The following is a 6,189-nucleotide window of genomic DNA, read 5'->3' on the forward strand; positions in this document are numbered from 1 at the left end:
AGCGTCTGATTTACAGCTCTTCTGACAAAAGGGGCCGAAGAATCAGGCTTTTTATTTCCTGTGCCAACATGCAGGCTGCTCTCAGATCAAACTAGTTCTGTTTGCATCTAACGCTGCATTGTAAATGTGCAGGAGGAGGGAATACAGTTGTCATATTACTTTATGTATGAATCACACAGATCTGCAGTTTCCTCCGACTTCTAATAAGCTGTGAACTAGTTCATAGGACATGAAGGAAGACACTGAACCACAACGCTTCTGTGTGTGAGTGTGACCGAGAGGCGCTTTGTCTAAAGCAGGAAGCTGCTCATTCGTTTACCATGTCTGTGGTCCACAAAGGTGCGTCCTTCAGAGTCCTCTCGTCGTCTCCTCCAAAAGTGTCCAAAATCTGTATTAGTTATTGCATAAGTGCAATGTTCTTATCTTTTACTACAAGCAATCAACATACTTCCCAGTGTTGCACTAACAGGATTAATATGTAGGCTGTCAGATGTCACTCAACCTGCAGGTTTGAGAACACTGCCACATCACATCACTAAAACAAAACGTTTTCCCAAAGATTTCTTTCTTATGATTTTCTTTGCATATTGCAGCTAAGACTGTTGCAGCTTCTTTCCTTTGTGCAATACATCCGGGAAAATAGCATTTATCAAAAGCACACTTAAAAATAAAAGTGTTTTCTTTATTCATTCTTTATTTACTGACGGTTTTTTAAAAGCGTGTACATCATTTTCACTTACATGGTATTTGCCTTTGGTGTTTGGATCTTTCAATAAACGTATTAAGAGGATTTGAAGATACAGGGGAAGTCAAGAACATAAATATAGAATAGAAAAATATATTATAACAACAGTTCAGTGCAGGATGTGCAAACATATTGCTAAGATGTGCACAAGTTCATAGTAAAGAGAATATACAGCGGCTCAATATCAAGTCTAAAGTCAGTTCATCACCAGCCCTCAAATGGCCGATAAAAATGCAAATAAGAGAGAAAACGCAGAGCAGAAATGTCCATCTCTTCATTTTCTCTTGTCTTCTTTCCACCAGTTGTGTCGTCCAGATTCAGGCAGAAGAAGGTTGTAGATTATTATAGGAGCCTTTCAAATGGGACACATTAGGGTGGGGTTAGTACACCACAATGTGCACTTTAGAGGGTGAAGCCTCTGAATAAGAACATCGCTATTATCACTTAATACCTACCTGTCGGAGGACTGAGAAGAGAAAGGATTAGCAGACTTTCACAGCCACCGTAAGTAGTATGAAAGTAGTCTTTTAACACTGAGTTTACTGAGAACAGGTCCAGTGCTGCTCCCTCACTTACTGTCTCTCCTGTTTAGAAGGTGTACCTGAACGCTCGGTCCTCGAGGCAGGGGGTCGCGGGTGGATGCGCCCACTTCCTACTGTTTTAGTGGCAGACTGCTCCATCTGCGGATGGAAGCTACAGGCGTGCACAGGGATATATTTTGTCATCTGTACTCATGGCAACAGAGGAACTGCATCTCATGCTGTGAAGGGCTCATATGAACACCTTAATCCTGCTAAGCTCTTAGCCTGAGCACTGTAAATACCTGCATTATTTTAGTGCATGTAAATATAACTACAGGACGTGTTCTGCCTTCTTTAACGTGTTGACGATGCTAACATCCTTTGCAGCTCATTTAGGTATTAGAAAGCCAACGACAGAATTCAATACATAAATGCTCGTAGCCTATGACTCACCTGTTCAATTGACGTTTGCTACCACTACCCTGAACAGTGATCGTTCAATAGCTTAGCAATCATAATTATGCTCCGCAGGCCTGTCAATCTTTGGATTACTCAACATGACGGAGCAGGGTGCAGCGTGGGGACGAGAGCGAGTCTTCTTCAGCAGCTGAACATTACTTCAGAAGTCAAGCAGCACATCATTAAAAAACTTCCTTTGAAATTGAATACACTGTCTGAGAATGTGAACAACTACGTAACCTAAAGTTGCATAATGGAGTCGGAATAAAATGCGTTTTTCAAATTTAAATTTGTCCTTATCATACTCGGACTAACTGGTGTCATACGGCAATGTAAGAACAGAGCTGCTTCTTTATTTGGATGTTTTCCACATATTCGTACTCAATCAGTATGTGTACATATGTACTGCGTCCTAAACGAAGAACTAAATGTGTCATTAACCAGCAGACTGTTCACACTGAAGTATGACATGACTCACATCTCAGTTATTTGGATTAACTGACCACATACTGGGAATATAAATGGTTATTTTCTTGTCTGGAGACATATTGAAACTTCATAAAGTGACATATTAACTTGGCTCAAGATCTCCAACATTGCTCAGTCTGAAAATGATGCAATGCATTATGGGGCAGTTGAGTATGTCCAGTAAACTCAAGCCACAGAAGTTCTTGTTTATGCCGTTTGAATGCACTACATACTCACTTTGATGTCTTACTAGTAAGTATAAATGGTATGTTTAGTGTGCAAATTTAACCCGAACACAGGACAGTGTTTTCATCCAACTCATAGAGCTAAATTAGCTAGCTAGCTAAACTGATTAAAACTGCAATCGACAAGGTTTCTTTCTGTGATCAATGACCTAGAGTCTATGAATCATAATCTGCCATTGATGTCACAGTAAATTGCACGTGGGCAGTGCAAGAACGTAAAGATGTTCATGTGCATGACTTCCTCACGTTACTGAAGCAACGTCTCCTCTGACCTTTGTGCACTTTATCCGTGTTGTCCTTGAAGTTAGTTCCTTTTGCCTCCTCGCTGTCTCTGCCTGGCTGCAGCTTCGTCGCCCTGAGCGAGTGTAACCGGTTGGGGGTTGAGCTAGTTTCATCTGAGGTCACCTCGCCTCCATTCCAGGCTTCTGTTCCTCAGAGAAACCCTTGGATCTTGCAAAGAGTTGCCCTGCAGTTTTGATTAGCGCCGGCTCCGCCTCCACAGCGTCTCCTGTAGGGGAGAGAACAAACCGTCAAAATAAAGCATCATCATCCAACAATGAGAGAAATCAGAGAAGCGTGCACAGACAGAGAGCGAGAAAAGAGAGAGTGAATTTGATTCTCCACTATAACCCTGAAGCGACAACCCTGATCGAAACGGTGACCTTAATACACAGACACTTAATAATGCTGAGAAACCCAATGGGCGGATTTTAAGCTGCAGGACTTTTTCTAAATGCCATGCTAAGGTGCCAGTCATACTTACAGCTTTGGAAATCAGCTGAATTGCTATTTGTAGAGGATAATAAGCTGTCATCACCTACTGCTTTGCTGTATTTTCTTGGTTTTTGAGAGTTGGGACAAAAAAAAGATCAGTAATTCAGTGAAAAACTTCTGTTTTACAAGCTTTACTGTTTTTAAACCTGCAGGGAATAGACAGGAACAGTTGGAGTCTGTGCTCACAAATCGTTATACCCCAGCTTTAATTACCAGCGTTAACATAGTGCACGGCAGCAGCTTTTATTGTGCTGAAGCAGTTAGTGGAAAAGGGGTTTGAACCCTAGAAGTCCCGTACCTGAGAGGTCGCAGGTTTGATCTCTACCTGGGTGAGGAGTTAGCAGGCTGTGTTATCTGGCTGTCAGTGTTTAGTACGTAGCTTTTACTACTGGTCTGTATGTCATAAGAAAACATTACGCTGCTGGTGTAACACTCTTTTTTAATTTGCACTAAAGAAAAGATCCGTCTGTTCCAAAGAAATTTAAAAATAAATCTACATAACAAAGACGGATTCATATTGAACGCATCTGTACACTGTTCACTGCCATACAAAATGTTAATAATGAATGAAAAACACTGTACAATGTCATCAAACAGCAGACGGACACAGTTGGAGACCAGCTGGTGAACACGGTGCAGCTTCAGAGACAGATATTCATCTCAGGAGCTGGTGGAGACCAAACACAGAGCTAAAAGTGTCAGGGTTCAAGACAAATGCAGACAACAGACTAAGATTATAACAAAAAACCAGCCTTTAATAAACAAAGCTGAATCAGAAAATACAAAGTAACAAATAAAACTGAAGAAACACAAACCGAACCACAAGTAAACACGGGGCAGGTAACACGGGGCAGGTAACACGGGGCAGGTAACACGGGGCAGGTAACACGGGCAGGTAACACGGGGCAGGTAATATGAAAGACTATCCGACAAGGCACACTGGGGCAGACAGGGATATATACACAGACACCAAACGAGGGAACAAGACACAGCTGGGGGAGAAAGACAAAGACACAAGGCCAAGGTAAATAGACACAGGGGGAACACATTAACAATCAGGAGAGGAGGGAAAACACACAGACAGGAAGATATTACTTACCTGCACCCGTGTTACAAATATTTGTGCTTAACTTTTGTCTTTTTAATTAATTTCCCTTTCTCTTTTTGTATTCATTTCATGTTTTAATCTTCCTTCCTGCACTTTGTAATCATCCTGTCTTTCATTATCTATCCTATTAATCTTAATATTGTTTGGGAAAGATGCAGCTGTGTGTCGTAGTTGTAGTATTTCTTTCCACTCACATTATTATTATGTTTATTGTTAACTGAGAACAAACGAAACACAAAACTGACGTTTTTTGTACTCCGTCCTGATGAAGTGACCATTAAATGTCTTCTTCCATCAGTGCTTTCATTCACAAACCTCTTTAGTGAAGTCTGCTGCAGATTAATTAGTCTGTTTTCCTTAAAATTCCTAAAATGCAAATCGCTTCAGAGAAACGCCGTCATTTCCAGTCTGTTATCTGTTACAGGTCTGTGCCACTCGGAGCTCCATTTCTGTGCTTATCTATTAAGTAAATTAGATGCCAATGGTAAATAGTTTTACTTAACAAATGACAAATGACCTCAGTGTGCGGGTCCTTCACAAAGCCACTGCTCTGGGTAACACACCATGATAAAGGAGGCTGCTCTTGAACAGTACCCAGCTTCTAAATGGCCGGCCTGGTCGAGTGCATCATTCCCATGTCAGGGAACAAACAAATAAGATGAAGTGCTCTCTCAAAGTCAGTGGAAAGGACAACCACACTGGCTCCCAACAAACAATGATAGATGAGCAGTACATGATGGTGTGGGCAGAGAACGGGGGGAGCGTTCAATTAGTACAAGGAGAAATGGCAGTTTAACGGCACGGCGAGAGGAGCTGGCAGGCATTAAGAAACGCCAAATTGAAAACGCATACATCTCAGATAGCTGACAACCTCATTCCCTTTTCCAAATTGGTCACAAATTTATGATTTTCCATAATTGTTCATGTTTTGACACCTCATATTTCAATCTTGAAAATGAATGAGAGAAAAGTATGCTTGGGGGATTTAAAAAAGAAGAAGAGTTAAGAGTTCTCCCATGTGAAAAACTTACTCTAAATGCTAAAAGGGTGAATTCAGCCACCCACTTCTCTCCTTCACCTCTCAACTTTGCTCCAGGATTTGTAGCACACTGGAGGCTGTGCGCCAAGCTATTGTGAAGAGTTACACCTTCAAAAGCACTCTGAGCCGGACTCATGAATATTTATACACTGATTAGGTGCCCTGATTTATCAGCCCGCGACAGGAAGGAATGATGGGACTTAAGGAGCCGAGGCTCGCGCAGAGACAAAGGTACGGCTCTGTTCGTGCAGATCCCACACGCCACACAAAAGGCTGTTCGGGACAGAAGCCGGCTGGCTGCAGAGAACGCCGCAAACTTCAGTTTCGGGGGTTTTTAGGGCGTTGGCACGGTGATAACACATAAGAGCTGTGTCATCATAAATATCGCAGTGAAACACAACGACGTCAGCACTGAAGCCAAGTAGAATCAGTGCTGACGTTATTGTGTAGAGACAGTTTCAAGGCCCAAGATGGACACTGTACTGGAAAGTGATTTATTTTAATTATGTAATGTTTTAGTGCTGTTGTGCCTGTTTGACTGATTTTGTACTTTAATGCTGCTTCTTGTCTCAGCGGGACTTAAAGTATATTTCCTACGCCCGCTTTGTCTCCTTGGAATAACACATTTTCAAATGAACAACATACCGCCCACAGTATGTGTCATCAACGTCGTGAAGAGATGTTTTTAAAGATGTTTACGTTGCATATTTGCAAAACATTAAAATAGTTTTTTCACCTGTTCGAAACTAAATAATGATAATTGTTTCACAGTTTTGTTTTTGCACCGTGTGGGTCACATATCGGACAATCAGATGGATTAACTGAGTGTT

The 6,189-nt window shown here is 41.6% G+C and overlaps 1 long non-coding RNA gene across 1 annotated transcript; it reads right to left on the reverse strand.

Moving 5' to 3' along the window:
* Positions 1-653: 653 nt before the first annotated feature.
* On the reverse strand, positions 654-4,100 carry LOC115021521 (uncharacterized). Its single transcript, XR_003833735.1, has 5 exons — positions 4,028-4,100; positions 3,795-3,879; positions 3,202-3,275; positions 2,711-2,946; positions 654-1,097 (listed from the first exon to the last, which is right to left on the reverse strand). It is a non-coding gene; the product is annotated as an uncharacterized LOC115021521 (long non-coding RNA).
* Between the last annotated feature and the right edge of the window lie 2,089 nt (positions 4,101-6,189).

Source organism: Cottoperca gobio, chromosome 16, assembly GCF_900634415.1.
Source record: "Cottoperca gobio chromosome 16, fCotGob3.1, whole genome shotgun sequence".
NCBI classification, from domain to species: Eukaryota; Metazoa; Chordata; class Actinopteri; order Perciformes; family Bovichtidae; genus Cottoperca; species Cottoperca gobio.